The sequence below is a fragment of the Pongo abelii genome, chromosome 21, assembly GCF_028885655.2.
Source record: "Pongo abelii isolate AG06213 chromosome 21, NHGRI_mPonAbe1-v2.0_pri, whole genome shotgun sequence".
NCBI classification, from domain to species: domain Eukaryota; kingdom Metazoa; phylum Chordata; class Mammalia; order Primates; family Hominidae; genus Pongo; species Pongo abelii.
The window spans coordinates 51162465-51188733 of NC_072006.2; the positions used below are offsets into that span (position 1 = coordinate 51162465).

Here is a 26269-nt window from a genome sequence, read left to right on the forward strand (position 1 = left end):
AAAAAAAAAACTAATAAATAGGTTAGCTGCTTAAATTTAGCAACTGCTTCTTCTAAGTTGTTCCTTGTCTTTTTTTTTTTTTTTTTTTTGTAGGATTCACTTGGACATGCAGGCTGGAGTGTGTAGTGGCGCAATCACAATCACAGCTCACTGCACCCTTGATTTCCTGGGCTCAAGCCATCCTCTTACCTCAGCCTCCCAAGTAGCTGGGACTGCAGGCATAAGCCACCACGCCCAGCTAATTTTTGTATTTTGGGTAGAGACAGGGCTTCACCATGTTGCCCAGGCTGGTCTCGAACTCCTGGGCTAGAGCAATGCACCTGCCTCGGCCTCCCAAAGTGCTGGGATTACAGCGTGAGCCACTGCACCTGGTCTCCCTTGTCTTTTAATTTAGTTTCTGAGATAATTTGCTATGGAAAAAGTTTTAAACCTTTTGTAGTCACACTTATCAATCTCTTTCATTATGGATTTGGATTTTTTGGTTGTCTGTTTCATTTCAGTTGTTGCTGCTTGATCTTGCTCAGAGGAGGCCTCCCCACTCTCATGTTACAGAAATAGTTCCATGCTTTCTCCTAGTGTCTTTAGGTCTTTTTTCTTTTTTAAAATGTGTACTGTTTATTCCACATGGAGTTTGTTTTTATGACTGAGGTGGGGTAAGAATTAACCTTTCCCAGGAGAGCCAATTGTTCCAACAGCATTGAATAATCCATGCCTTCCCCAACTAAGCAAAACAGATGTGCATAAATACATGCATACTCCTAGACTCTTATTCTAGAACAGTGCTCTATTCGTCTTTTTTTTTTTTTTTTTCTCGAGATGGAGTCTCGCTCTGTCGCCCACGGTGGAGTGCAGTGGCACAATCTTGGCTCACTGCAACCTCTGCCTTCTGGGTTCAAGTGATTCTCCTGCCCCAGCCTCCTGAGTAACTGGGACTACAGGCGTGTGCCACCACACCCAGCTAATTTTTGTATCTTTAGTAGAGATGGGGTTTCTCCATGTTGACCAGGCTGTTCTCCAACTCTTAACCTCAGGTGACCCATCCGCCTCAGCCTCCCAAAGTGCTGAGATTACAGGAGTGAGCCACCATGCCCGGCCTATTTGTCTCTTTACGCCAATACTTTTCTATTTTAATTGTCATAGCTCCCCTATCCATCTTGATATCTGGTCAGGTAATTTGTTATTCATTTTTTAAATGTCCTTGTCAGATATTTCCTCCCTCGGATGAATTATAGAATCAGCTTATCACCCTTGAAAAATTATTTGGGGCTCTTCCTCTGCCATTTTTTTCCTTTTCCCGTTTGCCTTTCTTCTTTTTTCTTCCATTCCTGATCAATTCAACGCAAAAAGCCATTCAAAAAATGATAGGCACCCATCGGGGGCAGTGTCCAACACAGAAAACCTGACGCCCCAGGCAGGAGGTGGCTTCCCCACAGGAGAAGCAGGAGTGGAGCCTGGCAGGGGAGTCGGAGTCCTAGGGAGTGAGGAGGGTGGCTTTGCAGGGATGGTACCCTGCGCAGGGTGGGTGCCCATTGCCTGAGAGTGAGGAGGTGGGTATGCCTGCTGGTGGGTGGCAGCTCCTGGACAACGTGCCAGAACCCTGGCAGGGTGAGGTCAGCTTCTGAATGGAGGATGGATTGCAAACAGGGGCAATGAGCAAATTAGTAAATATCTCAAGGATCCAGCTTTCTCACGTTTGGAAAAAGCAGTACTAATTATGTAAAGGGAGAAAACAGAGTGAACCCTAAAGCGTTGGATTGGTATTGAACTATCAGTCTAAGCCAGGGCTGACTTCATGGACGTGTGATCAGTGCATTTGCATAAGACCCCGTGTCACGTCATACACTTGGGTGTTTATGCTGCACCATCACTGTCTTGAAATTCTTAATAACATAATCTTTGAATTTGTATTTCGTAAGTCAAGTCTAATGGGACAGTGGAGCATGCACAAGGACTTGGAGCCTGAGCTCAGCAGTGGCCCCATGTCCCACCATCTCCCTGCCTCCCCAGGATCAGGGTCTCAGCCACCTTTCTCAATTCCCATGGTTCCTCAGACCCCTCTCAGCCTTCTTGTTCCCCTCCCCAACCAGCAACCACTGTCATCTTCTGCCTTCAGTGCCTACAGTGAGCACATCTATACCACCCCCACCCACAATCCAGGTACTTAGCCGTGTCCTGGCTCAGAGGTTGCAACACCCCTGGGGATGCCCACCTGCTGTGGGTTAGAGGAGTGGGTCTAGGAGAAGAGTGGATGCTTTGCTTAATTTTCTTGCCCCAGCAGGGACACAGCACGTCAGTCTGGTGATTGGCAGGAGAGACTGCAGCTGGTAGGCTGCACTTGCTCTGAGTCCCAGCGTAGGGTCCCTGGGCACCTGTGAGTGTCTGCCTTCACCCCAGGAGTATCCTCATGCACGATGTGAAATAGCAAATAAAAACCACTGTGACAAATCCAGAGAGAGACTGTGGAAGTAAGGGAAGAGCTTGTATTTTAGTACCTTTATTGGCTCTTCGTTCCTGCTTTTTGAACAAGGTCCCCCATATTTTCATTTTGCACTGGACCCTGAAAATTATGTGCCAGTCCTGGTATAAACTCATGATTTTCAATATATTTAAATTGATTCAGAAATAAATATTGATGTAAGTGTATGCATGCGTATATGTGTCTGTACATCTGCATGCATCTTGCTCTGTCCACAGAGAGATCCTGAGAGAAGTCGCACAGTAGGAACAATGAACACACTTAGCACCTGGACCTTGGCTTCTAAAAATTATTTTATTTATTTATTTAGACAAGGTTTCACTCTGTCAGTCAGGCTGGAGTGCAGTGGCGCAAACACGGCTCACTGCAGCCTCAATCTCCTGGACTCAAGCAGTCCTCCTTCCTCAGCTTCCCATGTAGCTGGGACTACAGGTATGCACCATCACACCCAGCTAATTAGTTTATTTTTTGTAAAGATGGAGTCTTGTTTTGTTGCCTAAGATGGTCTCAAATTCCTGGGCTCAAGCGATCCTCTCACCTTGGCCTCCCAAAGTGCTGGGATTACAGGCATGAGCTGCCACACCCGGCCAGTTTCTAAAAATTATTTTCTGCTAAAAAGAACTGGAGATTTTTGGAGAAACGGCTAATTCCAGATCCGGGGCAAGATGAGTAGAAGACAAACCTGAGTACCTGTTCAGCCAAAAAAGAAGGAAGTACTCAAAGAATGATGGAGACATGTCAAGAGGACACGGAAGCCAGCAGGAAGAGGCTCCTACTGGCCACACAAAACACTTTTTAATTACAAAGGAAGAAAGAGTAACTTGATAGTGGAGAAGCCTGGCAGATATCACCTTAACTAGAATCAGAGTTAATGTCACCATTAAGGGAACAAATTGAAAACATGTGCTATGAAGAACACAGCATCACTTCAATGGTCTTCTTGTCAAAGACGCATAACCTGAATCTAAGCATGAGAGAATATCAGATTAATCTAGATGAGGGGCATTCTGCAAAATAACTGGTATATCAATAATATATATATCATGTAATACTATATAGTATACACATATATACTATACTAATATTATACTATAAAATACTGTAATAGTATAGTATTGAATAGTATAGTACAGTGTTATATAGTATAATATACTATATAACTATATAATACTATAATAGTATAGTATTACATAGCATAATATGCTGTATAATTATATAGTTATATAGCATATTATGCTATGTAATACTATATATATTATAGTATTATATAGTATATACTATATAACAGTATAGTAGGATATTATACTATATAGTATTATATACACTATATATGAATGTATAATTGTTTTCTTTTGAAGTATATATTTTATATGTATATATGTTTTCTTTTCTAAAATATACATTTTTCCAGATCTTTTTAATGTACAGGTTATTTCAAATAGTCCTCTGAATTTTTCTTTTTTTTTTTTTTTTTTAAGAGATAAGATCTGGCTCTGTTGCCCAGGCTGTAGTACAGTAGGCTCAAGTGATCGTCCCTCCTAGGTCTCCCAAGTAGCTGGTACTACCCACAGGCAATACGATACTTGGCTAATTGTTTTTATTATTTTTTGGAGAGGCAAGGTCTTGCTATGTTCCCCAGGCTGGTCTCAAACTCCTGGGCTCAAGTGATCCTCCCACCTTGGTCTCCCAAAGTGTTGGGATTATAGGCAGGAGCCACTGCCCCCAACCTAGTCTTCTGAATATTTACATGGGATCGAGTTTCAACATGAGTTTTGGAGGGGACAAACACTCAAACCAGAGCAATATAAAAGCCACTTATTAAAGATGTCTTTCTGTCACAGTGGCCAAACTGATACCTTCATTAATTCAGTCACTGAATGCTGAAAGAGAATTCTAGGTAAAGGAAGAAATCATTCCAATTCAGGAGATCATAAAAAGATTATTTTGTTTGATCTTCCCAATAATCTTGTAAGAAGGTAAGTTTGCATGTTGGTATTTAACTGCCATTAATGTTGTAGATTGCTAAAAAATGCTTACGGTACAGCTATTTTTCCCCCTTCAGGATTTGTCTACGCTGTTGGAGAGGGCAGGCCAAGGGATTCAGTTCTGCTGAAGGAACCAGGGAAAAAATGCTGTCCAAACCAACTGGGGTTTTGGCAATGAATGCACATTTGTTCACCAGTTGAGCATTTGTTTAGATTCCTCTGTTTTGAAAAATTAAGTGGTTCAGTATTTTAAATTTGTTCCTAAGCCCAGTATAATGAATGACCTTTCGTCTTCTTAGGTCACTGAAAAGAATTTTCTTGTGTTTGTGGCTAATTCCTCACTGGCAGAGGCCCAGACAGGGGACAGGAGGGACGCTCAGGCTGCTTAGGTCAAAAATAAACACAGGAGGAGGGAAGGACCCCGAATGTCCCATGTTTGTTCATTTTCAACCTTCCACACTGTCATGTGTGAGTTTGGGTGGTTTTGTGTACAGAATATAAGCTGTACACACATTCTAGGAAATAATTTTGAATGACTAAAGTTGCAATTTACCAAACCTAGTTATCCTCTTGAGTTTTAATGTTTCCTTTTCAAATCTGTGGTTCCATTTATAAGAATAGAATAACAAAAATCAGTCACTGTGTTTGAGAACGTCATTGATTAATATTTGGTCTCATTTATAAACGTAGCCTTCAAACATTTAACATTTAAATGCTTTCAAATACTTTAAACTGCATTTCTAAATTTGATATTCTGGACTTTGTTTTCAAGTATTTCAACTATCCAACACTTCTGCTTTCTCAAGTAAGTACTTATAAGTCTAATAAATCACATTTCTACAAATCTTAAACTCTTAAATGTTCCAGTGGTTACATGTTAGCTTAGTAAGATTTCTGTTTTAAAATGGCACATTTAAGCAATGGTTTGATTCCATTTTAAGTTACGATTAACAAGTTTGACCAACATGTTGTTCTTACAGACCGAAGCCTCCTAAACATAAGGCTCTTAAAGTATGTAAATTGTTAAATATAAATTATTACTTTTTAACAAAAAGAATAGTAATTCAGTGATGCTGAATTTGACAAATATTTCCATGTTTATTTCTGAATCTTATCTCTGTTACACATGCTTACTGATAAAATCACTTTCCCATGTAGGACGTTCCTATAAATAACTTTAAATATTCCTGGAGTTTAAAGATGCTTCCCTCCTGGGAGATTATCATATTTCTGGGTACTCAAGGTTGCTTCCAACTAGACTTTTTAACCTGGGGTTTGTGAATAGAATTAAGGGGTTCGTGAACTTGGATGGAAAAAAAGTATCTCTATTCTCACCAACCTCTAACTGAAATTTGGCGTGCTCTTCACATATGAACACAAACAACAAACCACAATTGTGTTAGCAGGACCTGTGACTCTGTCACCAATAGAAATGATAGGTTTTTGTTTTGTTTCCTTTGTTTGTTTGTTTGTTTGTTTGTTTTTGAGACGGAGTCTTGCTCTGTCGCCCAGGCTGGAGTGCAGGGGCGCAATCTCGGCTTGCTGCAACCTCCACCTCCCAGGTTCAAGCGATTCTCCTGCCTCAGCTTCCCGAGTACCTGGAATTACAGGTGTGTGCCACCATGTCCAGCTATTTTTTTTTTTTGTATTTTTTGTAGAGCTAGAGTTTTGCCACATTGGCCAAGCTGTCCTCCAACTCCTGACCTCAGGTAATCCACCCGCCTCGGCCTCTCAAAGTACTGGGATTACAGGTGATTTTTATATCACATTATGGTTGTTGCATCTCAAAATACCTTTTCTAGGCAGCACTAACTTTAAAATTAGCTTGCTGCTAGATCCTGTTATTTAATGCATTAATGAAGAAACTCACATGGCCACATCACAATATTTTCATATTTGTATTCACCATATAATTGAAGTACAATAAACTGGAAATACTTAAAGTGTTAAATTTGTTGTAATTTTTGACACATACACCATGAAACCATCACCACGATCAAGACACTGGATTTTTCCGTCACCCCCACCGGTTTCTCTGTGCCCCTCTGTAATCCATTCTTCCCTTCACTCCCACCCACAGGTAACCATTGATTTGCTTTGTGTCACTCTACATTAGTTTACATGTTTAAGAAGTTTACATAAATGGGCCAGGCGCGGTGGCTCACACATGTAATCCCAGCACTTTGGGAGGCTGAGGTGAACAGATCTCCTGCTGTCAGACATTCAAGACCAGCCTGGCCAACATAGTGAAACCTGTCTCTACAAAACATACAAAAATTAGCCAGGTGTGGTGGCGCAAGCCTGTAGCCCCTGCTACTCGGGAGGCTGAGGTGGGAGAATTGCTGGAACCCAAAAGGCAAAGGCTGCAGTGAGCTCAGATCCTGAGATCACGCCACTGCACTCCAGCCTGGATGACAGAGTGAGATCTTGTCTCAAAAAAAAAAAAAAAAATTTACATAAATGGAATCATGATTCTTTTTTGGTAGGGAAGGTTCTGCCTTTTTCACTCAACATCATGGTTTTGACATCCATCCGTGTTATATGTGTATCAATAGTTCATTCTTTTTTATAATTTAATAGTCATCTATTGTATGGATATGCCACAATTTGTTTATTCATTTACCTGCTGATTGACATTTAGGCTGTTTCTAGATTTGGGCTGTTACAAACAAACTTGCTATTAACAATCATATACAAATCAAGTCTTTGTGTGGATTTGTGTTTTCCTTCCTCTTGGGCGTCAAATAGGTGTGTCAGATGACAGAGGGATGTGTAACTTTTTAAGAAACTGCCAAACTGTTTTGCAAAGTGGTTACACCATTTGACATTCCCACCAGCAATGAATGAGAGTTCTAGTTACTCTACATCTTGCCAGCACTTGGTCTGGTCAATCTTTTTGTTAGCCAATATATTGAATACATGGTGGCATTTTATTAGAGTTTAATTTGCATTTCCTTGATTATTAATGTTGAGCATTTCTTTATGTGCCTATTGACCATTTGTATATCATCTTTTTGAAGTGCTGGTTTGAAATCTTTGCCCATTTTAAAAATTGAGTTAATTGTCTTCTTAATTGTTGAGTTGTAAAAGTTCCTCATAGATCTGTTATAGATTCCTTATAGATTCAGAAGATATGTCTGATACATCACATGTCTTTGATACTCAGAACATGTACAACACATGTATCAGACACATCTTCATATATCTGTTATAAATTCTGTTATATGGATAGATTCTTTATAATATAGATTCTTTATATGTGTGTATATAATATGTGTAGGTGTAATCTCAGCTACTCAGGAGGCTGAGGCAGGAGAATCGCTTGAACCTGGGAGCCCAGGAGGCAGAGATTGCAGTGAGCCGAGATCACGCCACTGCACTCCAGCCTGGGCAAAAGAGCCAGACTCTGTCTCAAAAAAAAAAAATATATATATATATATATATATATATAACTTATAGAAGAAAACATAAGAAGAAATCATTGCAACCTTGGGGTAGGCAAAGGTTTCTTCGAACACAAAAAGTACAAACCATGAAATAAAATATTGATAAACTGGACGATATCAAAATTTAAAACTTTTGTTCTTCAAAAGACAAAATTGAGAAAATAAAAGGCAAGCCATAGATTGGCAGAAACCCACCACATATATCAGAGACATTTTCTTATATCTGTTATAGATTCTGTTATAATGATAGATTCCTTATAATAGAGATTCCTTATAACAGAATTGGAGGTTAGAAGCAAGATGGTTAAGTTACATCTCTTTCACTGCCTCAGTCATAATTTTGCAAAGGTGATTCCAGGCAGAGAGGCCATCTGTCCCAGTTTGCTGGGGACAATCTTAGTTTATGCTTTGTTATTAATGCTCCTTTCGCACTCAGAAGTGTCCCACTCTCAAAAGGTCTCTAGACCTCTGACCTTGAGGGACTCCTATAGTCTCTTCAGGTACTCCTTACAGCTTCAGGACCACAAAATCTTCTAGAATTTAGAACAATATCTGTTTGGGTTCTGGGGATCTCTGATGTCTCTCAGTCCTTGCTTCCGAGATAATTCCACTGATGCACGCTGAGATCAGTTGACTCCATTCACCATCCAAGACATTATATCCAGCTAAAAGCCAGCAAAAAGACAAGTCAAATGTATTAAAAAGCCTTCCGGCTTCATTCTATTTGCTTTTACTCTCCGGGGAAAAGAGAATGCAAAAAGTGACAGATCTTGGAAGGAAATGGCCAGGAGGTGTAGAGATCTTGTGCTTAGCTGAGAGGGCCAGCGCGGAGCTGGGTGAGGCGGTCACAGAGGAAGAACAGTTAGAGGAGAATGCTGTTTTAAACAGGGTGGTCAGGGCCTCTCTGAGGTAGAGGCATTTGAGCAGAGACCTGAATGGAGTGAGGGTGAAAACCACAGGACTATGTCAGGAAGAGGTGGTGCAGGCAGAAGGAGCAGCATGCCTGGGTGTCTCAAAGGTCCCTCTTCACATGAGTGAATAAACCTCTCCCACCGAACATTGGTGATCCTGAAATTCTGATGCTCTGCCAGAAAACGCACCCAAGAGTTGATTTCCCATTGTTTTAAATGGGAAACATTATAATGCATGACAGGTCAACCCAAGCCCCCAACACCCCAATCCTCATGGCCTAATCACCTCTTCAAGATCCTGGGCTCAAGAGATCCTCCCGCCTTGGCCTCCCCAAGTGCTGGCCCACTTTCTTGATAATGTTCTCTGCAGCAAAAAAGTTTTTAACTTTGATGAAGTCTAATTTATCTTTTTTTTTTTTTTTTTTTGAGACAGAGTCTCACTCTGTTGCCCAGGCTGGAGTGCAGTGGCAAGATCTCAGCTCACTCTCTTAAAATAGAACTAAGCACTTAAAATGCTGTCTTAGTCTGTTTGCTCTGCCATAACAAAATACCTGAGATTCTGGTATTTCATAAAGAACAGAAACTTATTTCTTATGGTTCTGGAGGATGAAAAGTTCAAGATCAAGGTGCCAGCAGGTTTGGTAGTCTGGTGAGAGCTGCTGTTTGCTTGCAACATGGTGCCTTGTTGGTGTGTCCTCCAAAGGAGAAGAGGAAGCAAGCCTCTATTTAAGAAGGACTTGAATCTCATTCACAAGGGAGGAACCCTCATGACCTAATCACCTCTTCAAGGACTCACTTTTTTTTTTTTTTTTTTTTTGAGACGGAGTCTTGCTCTGTCGCCCAGGCTGGAGTGCAGTGGCACAATCTCGGCTCACTGCAAGCTCCGCCTCCCGGGTTCACCCCATTCTCCCGCCTCAGCCTCCCGAGTAGCTGGGACTACTGGCGCCCGCCACCACGTCTGGCTAATTTTTGTATTTTTTAGTAGAGATGGGGTTTCACCATATTAGCCAGGATGGTCTCGATCTCCTGACCTGGTGATGCGCCCACCTCAGCCTCCCAAAGTGCTGGGATTACAGGCGTGAGCCACCGCGCCCGGCCAGGACTCACTTCTTAATTCCATCACATTGGCCATTAAGTTTCAACTCCTGAATTTTGGAGGGGACACATTCAAACCACAGCACATGTCTACCAGTAAGTATCAAAGCAGTAAAATGTTTCAAACATAGCTTCCTGATAACCAAATCATCAGGAAAGTTTTCAACAAATAATTGGTTTGTCTGTGGCAACATGGCCACATCTGATTGCATGTCCCTTTCGTTGCTTCTTAGTGCACTTTTCTAAATGTGATTCTGATGTTCTCTCAATGGTAGTTGACATGCTGCTTTTCCTGCATGGTGTTTTGATGGAGATGCTGACTCTAATTTGGGGGATACAAATATCAGTTTTTCTTTGTAAATATTCATCTGATAATTGTGAGAAATGTGCCTTCTATGAAGTTTGAGTATTAAAAACAAAGTCATTTTATTGGAAAACTACTTACTGAAGAGACATTTGAAGCATCCCTGTATTTGTCTTCTTGGGTTAGGAAGGATGTGAGATTTCTCTCTCTCTGTCTCTGTCTCTCTTTTTTTTTTTTAATGTTTGCAAAAAGCCCCTACCCATCCCCACATACACACGGTATCATATACTGCCTTTTTTGTAAACACCCATGAGAAAATTTCTCTCCTGTATCAATATTAGGCAAAACTCTGATTTGCCCAAGTCATTTGGTTTCTTTCTCATAGAGGATAAGAATCATGAACATTGGCTGGGCACAGTGGCTCACGCCTGTAATCCCAGCACTTTGGGAGGCCGAGACAGGCAGATCACCTGAGGTTGGGAGTTCGAGACCAGCCTGACCAACGTGGAGAAACCCTGGCTGTACAAAAAATACAAAAATTAACTGGGCATGGTGACACATGCCTGTAATCCCAGGTACTCGGGAGGCTGAGGCAGGAGAGTTGCTTGATCCCAGGAGGCGGAGGTTTTGGTGAGCCGAGATTGCATCACTGCACTCCAGCCTGGGTAACAAGAGTGAAACTCTGCCTCAGAAAAAAAAAAAAAAAAAAAAAAGAATCATGAACACTATGGAGCACTTTGAAATCCATGATTCTTAATCTTGACTCTGCAGAGCTTTGGGGGTTCCTTCAAGACCTTTTCACATACCTACAGGAGAAAGGGGTGAGATGTAAAATCTATACATGCTAGATTTTAAACAGAGGAAAGTTTGAAAGCCACTGATGTAATTGATCACATTTCTGTCCTTGCACTGGCTGCCTGGAAGCTCAGCATCTAATTCTCAGTTCTCCACTGACAAGTGTCCAGGACCTTCTAGCTCACATTTTGTGTGCAAACCTTACCTTGACTTTCTTTTGTTTTCTTTCCTGTTTCCCTGTTATCTGCTTTTCTTGTTTTCTTTATTCTGCTGCCATATATATGGTTTTATATGTTGCCTCAAATCCTTTTTGGAAAGAGCCAAGGTTTAAGTGAATGTATTCTAAAAAATTGAATGCTTTTTCCGTAGAGGTGATCTTTGCAGGTGGGAAAGGAATATGTTTAGAAAAAAGGCATGATTTGTCACGTAGAATTCACATGTGTGTTTGTAGGATATGTATATACATATCCTACAAAATGAATATACACACATTGGATATATTGTGAGGTTCATAGTTTTCAAAATTAATGTGTTTTTCTGGCTTTAGAGGGCATTTACTTGGAAGACTGGAGATGGGGAAATGTGTTTTACTCCAAGGTAGGCATGACTGTGGACTACACCACAAAGAATCTGCTTTATGGGTTAGCACTTTAAAATTTTGTTTGGGATTATTTTACTGGTTGTTATCAAATGAGGACAAATACTTAACAAGGAGATAGCAAGGGAAGAAAGAGACAGAAAGGGGGTGCTTCTATATAGGAAGGTGGTTGAATTTTCAGGGTCTTGAATAAGGATTGGGGGTCTTAAGTCCTATCAGCTTCTGCTCATCTGCTGTGACTCTGTGGTCGAGGTCTCACTCTCCCAAAGATGGGGATTCTCTTCCTCTGCTGTATATTGGAATCGCCTAGGGAGCTTTAAAAAAGGATGATGCCGGCCAAGTGCAGTGGCTCACACCTGTAATCCTAGCACTTTGGGAGGCCAAGATGGGTGGGTCACCTGAGGTCAGGAGTTCAAGAGCAGCCTGGCCAACATGAAGAAACCTTGTCTCCACTAAAAATACAAAACTTAGCCGGGCATGGTGGCACATGCCTGTAATCCCAGCTACTTGGGAGGCTGAGGCAGGAGAATTGCTTGAACCCAGGAGGCGAAGGTTGCAGTGAGCCAAGATGATACCATTGCACTCCAGCCTGGGCGACAGAGTAAGGCTCCTTCTCAAAAAAAAAAAAAAAAAAAAAAAAAGGCAGATGCCACAGTTCCACCCCAGAGTCTGGTTTAATTGGTCTAGGATGGGGCCTCAGCATGGGGATTTTTAAAAGCTCTCCCTGGAGATTCTGTGCACCCAGAGTTGAGAATCACAGTGCTAAGAGAAGGAAAAATAAAATTAATAAGCATCTGCCTCCTGCTTATCTCTCAGGGGCGTTGGGGTGTGTCTGTAATTTATGAAATAATGGGCCAGATTCTGGGGAAGGAGTAAAATGGTATGAAGGAAATAGATTAACCCTTTGCATTCTATAGGGTACCTTTGGTTAACAAGTGTTCCAGATTTTTCCCCATGAGCCACAGGAAGAAATATTTCACATCTCGGTCAAAGATATAGATATGGATATGGATATAGATATAGATACAGATATATGTGTGTATATATGTATATATGTATATGTATATGTAAACATATTTACATATATATCTCTCCATTGTAAATTGAAAATATCCAAAGTTCAAAATGCATTTAATATGCCTAACCTACTGAACATCATAGCTCAGCCTAACCTATCTTAAATGCACTCAGAACACTTGCATTACCTCGCAGTTGAGCAAATCATCTAACACAAAGCCTATTTTATAATACAGTTTTGAATATCTCACGAGATTTATCAAATATTTTGCTGAAAGTGAAAAATAGAATGGTTGTATGGGTATCTCAATTGTGGTTTCTACTGAACACACATCACTTTCACATCATCATAAAGTCAAAAAAATCATTAAGTGAAACCATCATAAATTGGGGACCATACGTATACATGTAACTATATATAGGGGATCATATGTATATATGTGACTATATATGTATAGGTATGTCTATATATTCTTACTGCATACAATTCACTTGATATTTCCTATTCCAGTCTATTCTTTTAGGAAAAACAAAATTAAGGTCCACAGGCCAAGACAAATTAAACACCTCTGGAGGTCATTAAGATGCTCAATTTATAACGGCTTGGAGCACTTAGCAAAGATACTATGGCAAGTGAAGCTGTGTGTACAGTAATAATATTTGTTGAGCAATTGCTAGTGCCAGCTGCAGTCATAGTAGAAAGTGTTTTATGAGCATAAGCTCAGTGAATTTTCACAATAATAGTATAAGATGAGTACTGTTATTTTCACTTTAGTGATGAGAAAATCAAGGCCAAGTACACATGTACATTCTGCCTCTAGAAGCCAGAAGCAGAGCCATCTCCAAGCCTACCACGGCAGGCGCAAGGAAGAGAACAACCATGTTTACTGAATACATTTGCTTCTGTCTGAAGTTTGGGGAGTAGAAAGCGGAGTAAACTATGACCAGAGGTGGGTCCAGGAATGGTGAGGCCTGATACATGTACAATTTGCAGCCCCTATTCAAGAAAAAGAGTACAAAATTATGAGTCCAAGATTAGATAAGAAAATGATTATTTCTTTAAATTAAGAAAAGAAATCTCAACAAACTCAAATTTTAAGAAGCTGAAAATTACCACAAACATCACAAAATTCCCAACTCAACTTTCCTCCAAAATGCCAGCAGCCACCCGACACCACCCTACTCAAGGGCAAGTTGGGGGTGGGGAATCGGAGTGGAAAGACAACGGTGTCTACTGCCTGCAGCCAAATGTCCAAAGCAAAGGACTTTTGTAAACTTTACATCAACAAGCAACCCTCTGAACACTTTTCTAAGTCCCCTTAGAAAAGGGTCCAAGCAAGTCAGGGGCCCAAGAACTTAACCTTCATCAGCTCCTGTAACCTTACAACTGGAACTGAAGACTGTTACAGCTCAAGAGCAAGGACTTTGGAGTCAGCCAGGCCTGAATTTCATTCCTGGCTCAGCCACTTTCTGCCTTCTTTGAGCTTGGACCTGCTCATTTGTGAAATGAGTGTGCTGACAGCAACTACCTTGGGGTCTCTCTTGGGGATTACATGAGATAAGGAAGAGTTGGGCATTGGATGAGCTTAAGGTTGCAAATAAAAATATAGGACACCCGGTTAAACTGGAATTTCGGAGAAACAAGAAATACTTTTTAAATATAAGTACCTACAACCTATCGCATAAGACATATACTGCAACTGATTCTTCGTTTCTCTGAAATTCAAATTCACCTGGGTGCCCTGTCTTTTACTGCACTTAAGAAATGACAGTGGTTGATAATTGCTTTTGGATTGAAGCATCCTGGGTGTCCCACGGTGGAATTCATAGACATTACAGAGTGGGTGACGGGGTAGGAAAGCCTGCATAGACTCCAATTAACACAGTTCATTGCCAGGGAGACTAAAAGGGGGGTGGCTATGAGAGGATGGAGTAAGTGGGGTGCCTTGATTTGGGCATGTAGGTGGAGGGGGCTATACCTCTCACTTTCACTAAACCAGTTAAGCTCTTGAGACCTCAGTTTCCTTGGCTGTAAAATGGGTGAAACATAGGGGAGACCCCTGAACCGTTCTCACCTAAATACCACACCAATGGCACTTCCTCATAATTCAAATGTCACCTCCTCAGAGGTCTTCCCTGACTGCTCTAGCTAAAATTACCGCCTCTCCTCCACTCCCCAACAGCAGATACATATATTTTTTTCTCCCTGTAACTGTAACTTTCTGAAACTATCTTGCTTCTTTACTTGGTTATTCGTTTATGGTTTGTCTCTCCATGTGAATGCAAGTTCCGGGAGGGCAGAAAACTAGTCTGTCTTGTTCTAGCTGAGTCTCTCAGGAGTGGTACCTGGCACAGTAGATGCTCAATATATTTTGAATGAATGAATGAGTGAACGAATGTTAGTGTCACTATTGAGGTCCTCTCCGAGGCGTCGTTCCTTTCACAGGGGTCATGCCTGGGTTGCAGGGAGGATGTGCTGCCCCGGGGAGGGAGGAGGTGCGGGGTGTCGGTGGGTGGGGAGGAGGCTGGGCCCTGGCCTCCAGGACCGGCGAGAGTGAGCGCGCTCTGCTCGGCTGCAGGCTCAGGAAGCGGCGCGGCGGCAGCTGCAGGGCCAGAGCCCCGCGCCCCGCGTCCAGCCGCCGGGTGTGTGCGCCCGCGGAGCCCAGCGTCGCGCCTCGGCGCCCCCACGCGCCCACGCAGCGGCGCGGGGACCCGGGCGGGGGCAGAGGGAGGGCCCGGCCCAGGGAGGGGAGGGGGCCGGTCCTCCCTGCGCAGGCAGCAGCCGCGGCAGCCCAGGAGGCGGAGGCAGCGGCAACGGCAGAGACAGCAACGTGCCCGCCGCAGTCAGCCCGGCCTCGTCGGACCCGCACCGGCCCGCCCGCCCGCACCGCGTCGGGGCGCCCTCTCCACTGCGCGCGGTGAGTACCGCCCGCGGCGCCCACCCCAGGCCGCCCGCCGGGATTCGCCGGGCGGGGGTAGTTGTTCACCGGGACCCTCTCGCCCTGCGCCTCTTTCCGGCACTCGCCGAGCGGGGCCTCCGCAGCTGTCGGGACGTTCTGGGGCGCACGGGCCTCCCAGGGCCAGGAAGGCACAAGGGCAGAGGGGACAGCAGCAGAGCTCCCCTCGGGAAAGGCTCTCCCAGGCTCGGGGCCCCAGTTTCCCCATGCGCTTTGGGGCAACGACCCTGAAGTTTGCTCTCCCGCGCGCGGGACAAGTGCATGGCGCGCAGGCGGTGTAGACACGGCTGGGTCCTTGGCGTTTTGTTCGATTTATGGTCCCGGCGGTTCGCGATAAGGGGCGCTCCCCCAGTTCGCAAACTCAAGCCCTCAGGTAGTGTTTATGGGGTAACCAAGAAGCAGAGCCAACCGCTGGAATCCCGGCATGGGGCTGGAACGGCCCGCTGAGCCTTTGCCTTGTAGCTATTGATATATTTCTTTTCAAAAGTCCGTTTGCGCTCGGCCCGCTCTGGTTCAGGTCTGGGGCTTTGAACCAGGGCAGCGAATCCTGGCGCCTGCTGCGGGTAGAGTTGAAACTTAGAAAAGTTTACATCCGAAGGGTGTTTAGAAGGCGGCAAGGTTTTCGTTGTAATGGGAGAAAGTGGGAAATGGAATTGTTTTTTAGTCATGAAGTCTGGAGGTTAAACGGCCGTGCTGGCCCAAGCTCCTTCAATATATTCCTGCCTGCCTCCCCCCCCTCCACCCCCAATAAATAGTTTATAAGCTCAAAGAATACTAGGAAAGCGTGACTGGTGAACGTACTCCTATCGCAAAATCCTCAGTGCGCTTTTCTCAGCTGTTGAACTGGAAGAGCCTTTTGCAGTGCGAGGTTCCTGCTTCCCCGAAGCCGAGGCTGAGAGGTGACAGCGTGCACCCTGCAGCGGTCTGAATTCTTTTTAAAAAGTAAGACCGATGCTGCGTTTTTATGGTACCCTTTTCTTTTCTTTCCCCTTCCCTGAAATGCTATGTAATCTTTAATTACTTTTTAAAATATAACGTGGAGGTATAAATCACCCCGGTAAGAAGTACCTTTTAATTACGAGGTGCAGTGGAAGAGGTGAACATCGGAGTCTAGCTGTTAGCGAGGGCGGAGGGGCAGGAGGATGATTTACAAACATCATGTAAGAATTTGAGCACTGAATTATGTTTGCGTTAGGGAGATCCCTTACAAAGGAAATTATAACCAGTGGACAATTGTATTTCAAACCGAATCTATTAATTTCATGAGCCGTTTCTTGATTGAGTGAAATGTCTGTGACCATAATAGATACAGAACTAGTAAGCACCTTACCAGACTATGACCCATTTGTTACCAACTAAGATACACATATAACCATCCTGCTTACAAAAAAAAAAAAAAAAAGAGATACACAGAGAAAGAGTGGGAGGAGAGAGAGAACCTCTTTTTCAAAATAATCTTTGTGAAAGAATCTTTCACAATTTTACTCGATAAATAAATGTTTATTTTTTCCACTTTTCTTTCTTCATCACCTTAAGCCCCTTCATCCTTTACATATCTTTGCATTTAGACACTCTCACACTTGGGTAAGTTCTTCTATAATTTATATAACAAATAACAAATGGTAGTGGTTTGAATCTTACTTTTGACTAAGCATTAAATTGTGTTTGTATTAAAAAAAATCTCCTTGCCTTCGTAGGGAACTCTTAACTTTTGCCATTGTGAAAAGACCAATGTGGTTAGATCCAAAAGAGCCTGAACTTTTTTTTACTTTAAAGCAGTTTATATGTCCCCATTCTCTTGTAACTTTAGCTTCACAATATTATTCACTATTTTATCTGAAAGGAATTGGCATTTTTCTTTTCTGTCTTAAAATAGCTCACCTGGTGTAGTGACCATGTGTATAAGAATACTCTATAAACACATAAATCACTTCCCCATTATCAAAAAAAACTAAAGGAAATATAAAATAAAATGAAAAGATGTGTATCTCAATACTTTAGGATTTTTTTAAAAGTTTTCATCACGTAAGTTTTAGAATCTTCTTTTCATGTCTTTTGTGTTGCATTAAACACATCATAAAGAGGTATGATTTGTTGACTTGTTATAGGATTACCATTTGGCAAAAACGCCCAAGACACGCTGTTTCGAATATGCAGTATTACTTCTGCTTTAAATTGCATGTAAGAGATTGCAAACCTTGTTCCAGATGGATAAATTGATAAAATGCTAGCTGCTGTTGGGAGAATGGAAAAGCCCTCAGCAAAAAGGCTCTGTGGTGTAGCTAAGTACATTTTGAATTAGGGTGAGCTAGCTATGGAGACCCCAGCCGTTTGTGAAAAAATATACACAGTCCAAGCACGTCCACTTTAAGACGTTGTTGGATCCTCCGTGACAAGATGACTCCTTTCCCACAAAGAAGAAACCGTTTCCTTATTTTTTCAGTTACTTTTCCAAAGACAACTTGCATCGGGCGCAAGAGACCAGAGTTATGCAGAAATCGAACCGTAACCAGCTCAGAGTGAGGACTCATTCTCTCTCTTTCCACCAGATGTTTTTTAGGTGTCCTCAGCTGGAATGCCCAGTTTGAAACTAATTAGGCCAGCAGTAAACTCCTTGTATAATAAAATTGCAGGCCGTAATGGTGAATAAGTGAGGTTCCCAGCCGCTTATGACAGATGCCTTTCTGGGCAGAGAGAGAAGAGAGCCTGTGGCTGTCAGGAGAAAATGAAGGGAGTGGAAGTGCCTTCTTTAGACACATGCCTTTCCTAAATATCCACGCACATGATCTCAGTGTGGAGGAGTGGAAGTTGCGACTGGGGTAGAGTTTTGTCTTTGCTGGGCAGGCCTCCTTCACACAAAGATGCTTGGGGGAGAATAAATTATAAGTATTAGGCAGTGTCTTCAGGTCTTGGGTGTATGCTGTGTGTGTGTGTGCAAAGGCTTGGGGAGAAGGATTGGTGTCACGTGCGGGGCAGGGTAAAAAACTTAACTGCTTCCCACCTGGGCACAAGATGAAAAGAAAGACTGCCTGGCCTGACATAAATTCCATGGGAGAGAGGAGAACCTGCTCCCCCAGAGACTTTTGATAAAGGGAGAATTCGCCTAATGATGTGGTTCCCCTTATCTGTGAGGTTTGTGAGGGTGAAGGAGTTGGTTAGTCTGTTACCTCCAAAGCCTGGACTTTCTGACTGTTACTAAGACTGGGTTTTGTTGGTGGAAGGAACCGGGTTTTTTGGGTTTTTGGGTTTTTTTTTTTTTGGTTGTTTTTGTTTTTTTAGCTAACTGTTCTGAAAAAGGAGTTGGTAGACTCTGCTCAAAAGGAATCTCTTTACAAATAATTAATCCCAGAGTTAAGAAAACACAGCCTGTTGACAGAAAACACACACATGCATACACACCACAATTCCTCACTCACTCCCAACCCTCTTCCCTGATATCCATCCCCCAATATCATAACAGCTTCCTGAATGGCCCACTTCTCCCCACTATCATTTGTGGCAGTTCAAACAGTCCTAAACATACAAAACAAAAAGAAGATTCTGGTAAGAAAACAATTAGCAGAGATTTCGCTGGAGACAATGCTTCGTTTTCACTGTTTGAAGATCGTAACTGGCCTAATGGTGTTTGACTAACACCCTTTTCTAGTCGGAGGAGGATACCCCCTCCATCAGGTGGTAAATACTTGAAGTGACAGTAACTGAGGCTGCAGACCCACTTGTGTTATTGTAAATGAATTAGAGGGGCAGGACCTTGTTCTTTAAGGCGTGTGCTTTAAAATCAGTTTCAAGGTACCTGCCAGGTGTATTTAGAGGAAAAGGCATGAAGGAAGCCACAGGCTTATGCATTTATTTTTAGTGCATATTTCTTCTTGTTCATTTTCATCCTATTGGGTTCCTTTGTCATTTCTCTGACTTGCAAATTGTATCCTTCTGTTTAATAGTAATGACGAAAATAGCTGCTTATTGAGAACTGGTATACCAGGCCTGCAGTCAGCTCTTCACATGTGTTTTTAAAGTGGATTCTTGCCGCAACCCCTTGAGTATTATTATCATTATTTCAACTTTGTTAACAAGGAAACTGAGTCGCAGGTCAAATGACCGACACAGGGCCAGACTGAGTGAAAATGAAATCTAGGCTTTTGCTTCTCTGCAAAATATGCCTTATCCATGTGCAATACAAGCTTTGGCTCAAAACATTTCTGCTATCATTTCCTTTGGAGGAAGACTCTGAATTTGGATGGTTTTAAATGCGCAGAACGCAGTTATTTTCTGAACCTGCCGTGACGTTTTTTGCCACTGTCGTTTGAAATGGGGAAACAAAATCATGTTAAATATTTAGAAACACAAATATAAACCTCGTGAGCCATGACCCTTAGCCGGTTGGGTATGGTTCTGTAAAGGAAAATGACGGTTTATTTAAGGGCTAATTTGATTTATTCCTTCGATACTAACACTACGCATTTCGGGTCCTAAAAAGAGTCAATAAATTTACCGGCAGTGGAGAGGCCCTAAAACATTACGGTAGGCACAGCCCAAGTCAAGTTTACCGGAAGGTGCTGGATCGCTATGGGTGGGTGTTGTTTCGGGGTTAGATTTTAAACATTTGGAGAGCAAAGAATAATTTGGAACAGGTGGTGCCGAGAGTTAGGTAGCTGGAATGATTTATCTTTGCCTCTTTGAACGTTAAGGGAGGCCACTGGTTGCCTGAATCTGGAACCAGCAGGCTGCGGGTCAGTGGGGGCTGAGAGACGCGTCTTTGGGACAAAATTTGGCAGGATCCAGGGGCTTCGTCAGCGTTGTCATCACCTTTGGATGATAGTAGTCAGAACACAGTTGTGCCTGCTCGTGCATTTTTTAAAAGTCTGCCTCTGCATTCAGATATACGCAGAAATCTAAAACAGGAACTTAGATGTGCCGCAATGCCAATTTAAACATCTTCAAAAATGAACAAAGTATGTAATAGAGGTTAGAAACTCTTTTGTCATTTGGTATCAATAGTGTTGTGTCAGTAACATGAAAATGTGTGTAATTTCAATGGCATTGCACTTTCTTCTTCTTTTTTCATTTTGAGTATCTAGTAAAGTTACATTTTTTAAAAGTCTGTGTTCCCAGATGTAATAGATACGAACGTATCTACTTGCAGTCATTCAGAGGAGAATTGTCAACTCTCTGCTAATGTAACTAAAGGAAAAGTGATAAAATCAACATATTTTTCCCCAAAGAATGAGGAACTGGAGGGTTTGACTACTGTATATGGCAACTTACTTTTGTCTCGCATCAGCTAAATCTGTCAGTTCCCCTTTCTTTTCTATTCATCTCCCAAGAATGGCCTTTCATAACTGAAATACACATGTATTAGCCAAAAGACATTTTAATTTTGTAAAGAAAAATCATGCCAGAGACAGCCGGGTCTGTTTCAACCATTATTGTTTCTGCAGCGTGCATACTTTGGGTTTCATGGTAAGATGTGGGTTTGTCAAGAAAGAAAATTACAGCAAGAAGCTATGCTGAAAACATATACACTTCTGTTTAAGAAATGAGAAAAACACAGAAAAATTCCACACAGTAATTGCTTTTACGTGAGTTTTAAATGTCATTGTTTGACTTATGTCAAAAAGCCCCCTTAGCCAGTTCTCTCATACTCCGTTACCAAGTATCTCACCTTAAAAACGGCAAATGTTGGACTTCATTTTGATGATCTTTGAGGCTTTCAGAGATATCCTTAGTCCTAGTGGAAACATTCCAAATTTTTAGATTGTGCAGGCCTTTTTTTAAGGTTACTTAGATATCGATTTTATTTTCTTGACCCAAAATGAGAAAACACGGGGAATTCTCAAAAGCTTTTTACAGGCTGCTATTATGAGAAGAGAAGCCAAACCAACATGTATTAGGTCATGAGCTTGAAGTGCATAAATAAGCCCTATGAAGGTCACCAAAACAGGGTGAAAACCACTAGTTCTTGTTACCTTGGCCAACTCTAAATTCCTGCCTGTTAGACGTGTTTGGTTGAAGTGAACACAGAAAGTGAGTTTCTGAGCCCCATGGTTGAAAGATCTCAGTTTGACTTGGGTCCTCAAGGCGTCCTTGTGGTAAAGGAAGATAGGAAGGCTGAAATTCTGGTCGCCTCCCCATGGCTCCCTCTCACGGTTCTGGAGAAAAAGCAGGTACTGGGGCCTTCTCTTACTCCAAAGCAGATGTTTCCTACCTGGTATTCGGATATGCGGAAGTCAGAAGCTGAAAATAAAATGAAATGAAAATGTTCCTTCTGGTCAGTTTCTTCACCTCCCATTCCCTTCCTATAGTCACTTTGTGGTTAAGGTATTCATGGTTTCCAAAACAATTTTTTGTTCCCACTATGTTTTCTAGCATTTAAGATGCAAGGTATAAGTACACACCTTTAAATCTTTATTGATTGGCAGCTTCCTGAAATACAGAGTCAGAGAGCGTGTCCACCGCGTCCTGAGTTTGGTACCAACCCAGGTGCTGATGGAAATTCCAAGTAGGAAGAAAACGTCCTCTTTAGAGAGGCAGGGTGTCAGCGCAAAGAGGTTATTTTCTTTTGTGGGTGTGTATTATTTGCACATATCAGGACTTTTGTTTCAGGGTGTTCTAGAAACATTGATCTCTCCAGCAAAGTTCTGCTTGTCCTTCTTGGTTGGGAAGGGAGCGGAGAGGAAGGAGCCCCGAGGAGAATCGTGCACCTCTGGCCTTTTGTGTGACTCCTAGAGTAGAGGGAAGCCTCCGCTGCTCGGAAGGTGTCATGTGGTATAACAAGTTGTGACTTGTGCCTGTGTTGTCAACAGAGTTTTAACCCCGTCCAGACATGAAAAAGAATGGAGCCCCGAAGATGATTCACCTCCGGTCTGTGATGGGCCCAAGCTGTCCAGTGCTCTCCTCTTGCTGAATAGACCATACTCCCTGGAGGAGTTAATGGCTGGGGTGTGGAGAGAAGGGCGGGTAGGAGGGGAGAAAGAATGCCTTAAACTCAGCAAATGTCTAAAATGCTCAAAATGTCTCAGCATTGCTCAGGCACCCACAAGAAAGACAAACTGATAAAAGGACATAGAATCAGGCTTTTTTTGAGGTGGAAGCACAGAGAGGTTGGGGGATTGCTAGAGGTTTGATCTAGAGTGGACAATTTTTCTAACACCTTGGGACCGCCGGGGCACCTTGAGGAACCCGATTTTGGAAATGTCTTCCTGTAGCCTTGCTGTCATTCCTTTGTGCTTATTTTTAGTGAATTAGTTTTGGGGATTTTCTCTTGTTTTTAAGAAAACACAGAATTGTAAGACTTGTTTGGGAATCACAGGTTTTATTGAACACTTATTATTTATTGAATATTTATTATGTCCCAGGCATTGTGCTGTGGAAATACTTCATATGTTTTGTCTCCAAATGGCAGTAGATGGAACGTGCTGTTATTATTATTTCTATTTTACAGATGTGGAAACTGAGTCTGGAAAGTAACCTGTCTGGCTTATGCCAGAGCCAGGATTAAACCCAGTTTTGATTCCTAACCACTAGGATGTCCAGCCTGCTCCCTTGGTATAACAAGAACTTCCCTTTCTCCATCTGTCTGCCCTGGAGAGCTAGATTTTAAAGTCATTTTCCACTTGCATTGCCTTATGGATATTTATCGATGGTTAGGTACAAAAATCAGGTTGAGAAAGTAAGAGACGCCAGCAGATTCTCACAAGACTTTGAATCTGCCCTTGTAGAAATGAATGAATGTTTGAAGCTGGATCTATGGAAATGGTAGTAGCATCACTGCAGTTAGTGGCCTAAGCCATTGCCTACAGCTGCTCTTGCCCTATAACCGCAGAGTTGAACAGCCGTACTACAAAGACCATATGGCCTGCAAAACCTAAATATTCACTATCTGGCCCTTTACAGAAAAAGTTTTCTGACCTCTAAGCTATTGCAATATGACAAGACAATCCTTGTAGACCAGAAATAACATGCACTTGGGACATTTCATATACTATTGCAATGATTTATTATTTATCAAGTGCCTCCGATGTGCTTGACACATTGCACAGTGATAGGGGAAAATTACAAGTGCCTTCATTCCTTCATCCATTTACTGAACAACAGTTATTTAGCTGTGTTCTGGGCTATTTACTGGAGAGCCAGAGGTGAGAAGGACCAAATCCAGCATCTCCGGTAGGAGGATCCCAATGTGTTCTCACCAGTATCCTATGGCCTCTTCTTTCCTGAGGGTGCAGAGGGTGTTGACATGACTTTTTGAGCTTTCTAATGTTTGAGCAGCAGAATGGAGGCAACACCTCAGTCTGTAGACCCTCACCCACAGAAGCTGTGCCTGGTTCAGTAAGAGCAGTGCCTCGGCTTCTGCACCTGAAACCGCACTAGGCATATGGGACTTACCAGTGCCCCAGGCTCACTCAGCCGACAGCAACTCTCTGCTTCCCTCAATGCATTGTGCAGAATGAGGAGGAATGCAGAGAATCAGACTTCCCGAACCTCAGCCTAGGTACTGACTTTCAGCCTCGAGATTAAGAGCTTGAGTCCAGGAGCCAGGCTGCTCAGGTTACACTTCCCCTCCGTGTTAACCTACTCCTGCGTTTAACTTGGGGGTAAGTTACCAGACTTTTCGGTGCCTCAGTTTCTTCGTCTGTAAAGCAGGGTGAATAATAATGCACCTTCCTCAGAAAGCTGTCGTGGAGATTGAGTTAATAAACATGAAGTGTTTGGAACTACGGCTGGCAAGTGGTATGAATTATATCAGTGTCAGCTACAGTTATTATTATTATTTATGAATTTGACCCGAAGCAAATTACTTAGACTCTTTGGGATGGTAATAATAATAGTAACAACAATAATAAAATAACTTTCATAGTGCCATTGTGAGAATATAAATGAGGTGATACATGGAAAACAGTTAGCTTTGCTACACTGCCTGCCTCCATTCAATGTTCAATAAGCTAGCTATTGAGATTATGGGGAACCGCACACTGGATCAATGCGGTATCTATAAGCTGTTGATCAGTTGAGTCCTTTTAGGTATCAAGAGAATGTTGGGCAGTGGTCGATAGCACGGGCCCTGGACTCAGACAGATCTGGTCTGAGCCTAAGTCAGTCCATCACTCACGGACTGCCAGGTCCGGCAGGGGTCTGACCCTCTTAACGTCCCAGACATCGGAGACAGCAGTTACTGTTCCTGGGGTGGTTGGGAGGCTTAAAAGAGTGGCTGGCACACACAGGGCACAGAGCAGGGTGTTTGGCACATAGTAAGCACTCAATAAATGGTAGCTTGTATTATTATCACCCCCATTTCTTGCTGTACCCCCACCCCCAAGAAAGCACTGAACATTAGTAAATTTTAATTTGAAAATAAAAGAACACATTTTAAAACTGCCAAACAGATTTAAAATAATATTCATTAAAAAAAATTAAAATATTCTATTAAAGCCAGACTTTGGGCTCAGACCAAATTTTTATAACCCAAGCTTAAAGGCCAGGGAGTCCCCCAGCCACAATAGGGACATTGTGATTGAACTTGAGACTTCAACGCTGCTATTCAGCAGTCTTTGAAATGCACGTTCCCCCTAAAATAAAAGGGAAGCAATGGGAAGGAAAAAAATGAGGTTCTTGCTCCCCTCAACAAGCCTTAATGAATTGGAAAAGAAAAACAAAACATTTCTCATTTTTCTCCTGCTACTCAATCCTGCCAAAGACACATGGCCCCTCCTAACCCTGGCTTTGAATGGTGCCCACTCAGAACCTTCCAGATCTGATGTGCTATACAAGCAGACCTAGTCTAAGTTGTAACATTGTAGTCTTCACCAGATTTTACAGATGGCAGAGCGTATCACTGGGAGTCCAGAATGGGGAGCCCAAATTCCTAGGTTCAAGTCCTAGTTCTGCCTCAGTTTCCCTATTCACAAAATAGAGACAGTCCACCTACTGCATAATGTGGTGGTGGGAGTCTGGAAGGGTTAGCTCTCCCCATGGATGTTTTAATCTTCTGCTGTTATCTAATGAATGAAACTTGCCCTGAGTTCTGGGACTTTGAAAAATTAAAGTATACAGGTATGCTTCTGAGAGTTATAAATAAAAAAAAAAAATCTAAATATTCAGGGAGGAGAATGGAGGAGGGAAGAAGGAGACATAAAAATGGCTCTCAGGAGTTATTATGTGACAGACACTTTCACAAAGCTCATTTAATCCTCTCAAAAAAAAATCCATGATATAGATGTGTCCATTTAACAAATATGGAAACTGAGACTTGGACAGATCGAGTGACTGCCCAGGGGCATTCCATTCCAGGTCTGTCTGACCCAAAGCATGGGCCTGTTGTACCACATGACCCACAGCCCTCCTGGAGCAAGGTCACAAACAATCATGGTGGACTGGAGAGACTCCCCTGACCAACCAGTTATTTATGATCCATTCTTACAGTTCAATAGCATCCTTCATCCTCAATGAGCCTGAGTTTCTGTGGCCTTTTACCCCACATTCCATTGAGAACCAGTAGATTTTTTCTTGAACAGCACATGGAAAAAATAACGTAAGTGGGTTGCAAAATCCTTTTCTGGATGAAATCCTTCAAGAATCCCTGCCATTTCTTGCCAACCGGAATGAAGTGACTTCCTCCTCAGACCAGGCCAGGCCCTTGGCTATAGTGTGGGACCATGAGACAGAGTTGTCTGAGGCTGGGCAGCTCC

The 26269-nt window shown here is 42.5% G+C and overlaps 1 protein-coding gene across 3 annotated transcripts in view; it reads left to right on the plus strand.

Annotated features, from left to right (window-relative positions):
* The window catches only part of EYA2 (EYA transcriptional coactivator and phosphatase 2), a 315121-nt gene that overhangs the window by 6358 nt on the left and 282494 nt on the right, over positions 1 to 26269 (plus strand). Inside the window, exon 1 of one of the 3 annotated variants that reach the window (XM_024239112.3) lies at positions 15375 to 15545. The exons of the other annotated variants lie outside the window; for them this stretch is intronic. The gene's annotated coding sequence lies outside the window, so the exon portion shown is untranslated. Of the gene's footprint in view, positions 1 to 15374; positions 15546 to 26269 lie in introns of those variants that run through there. 3 annotated transcript variants of the gene reach the window in all.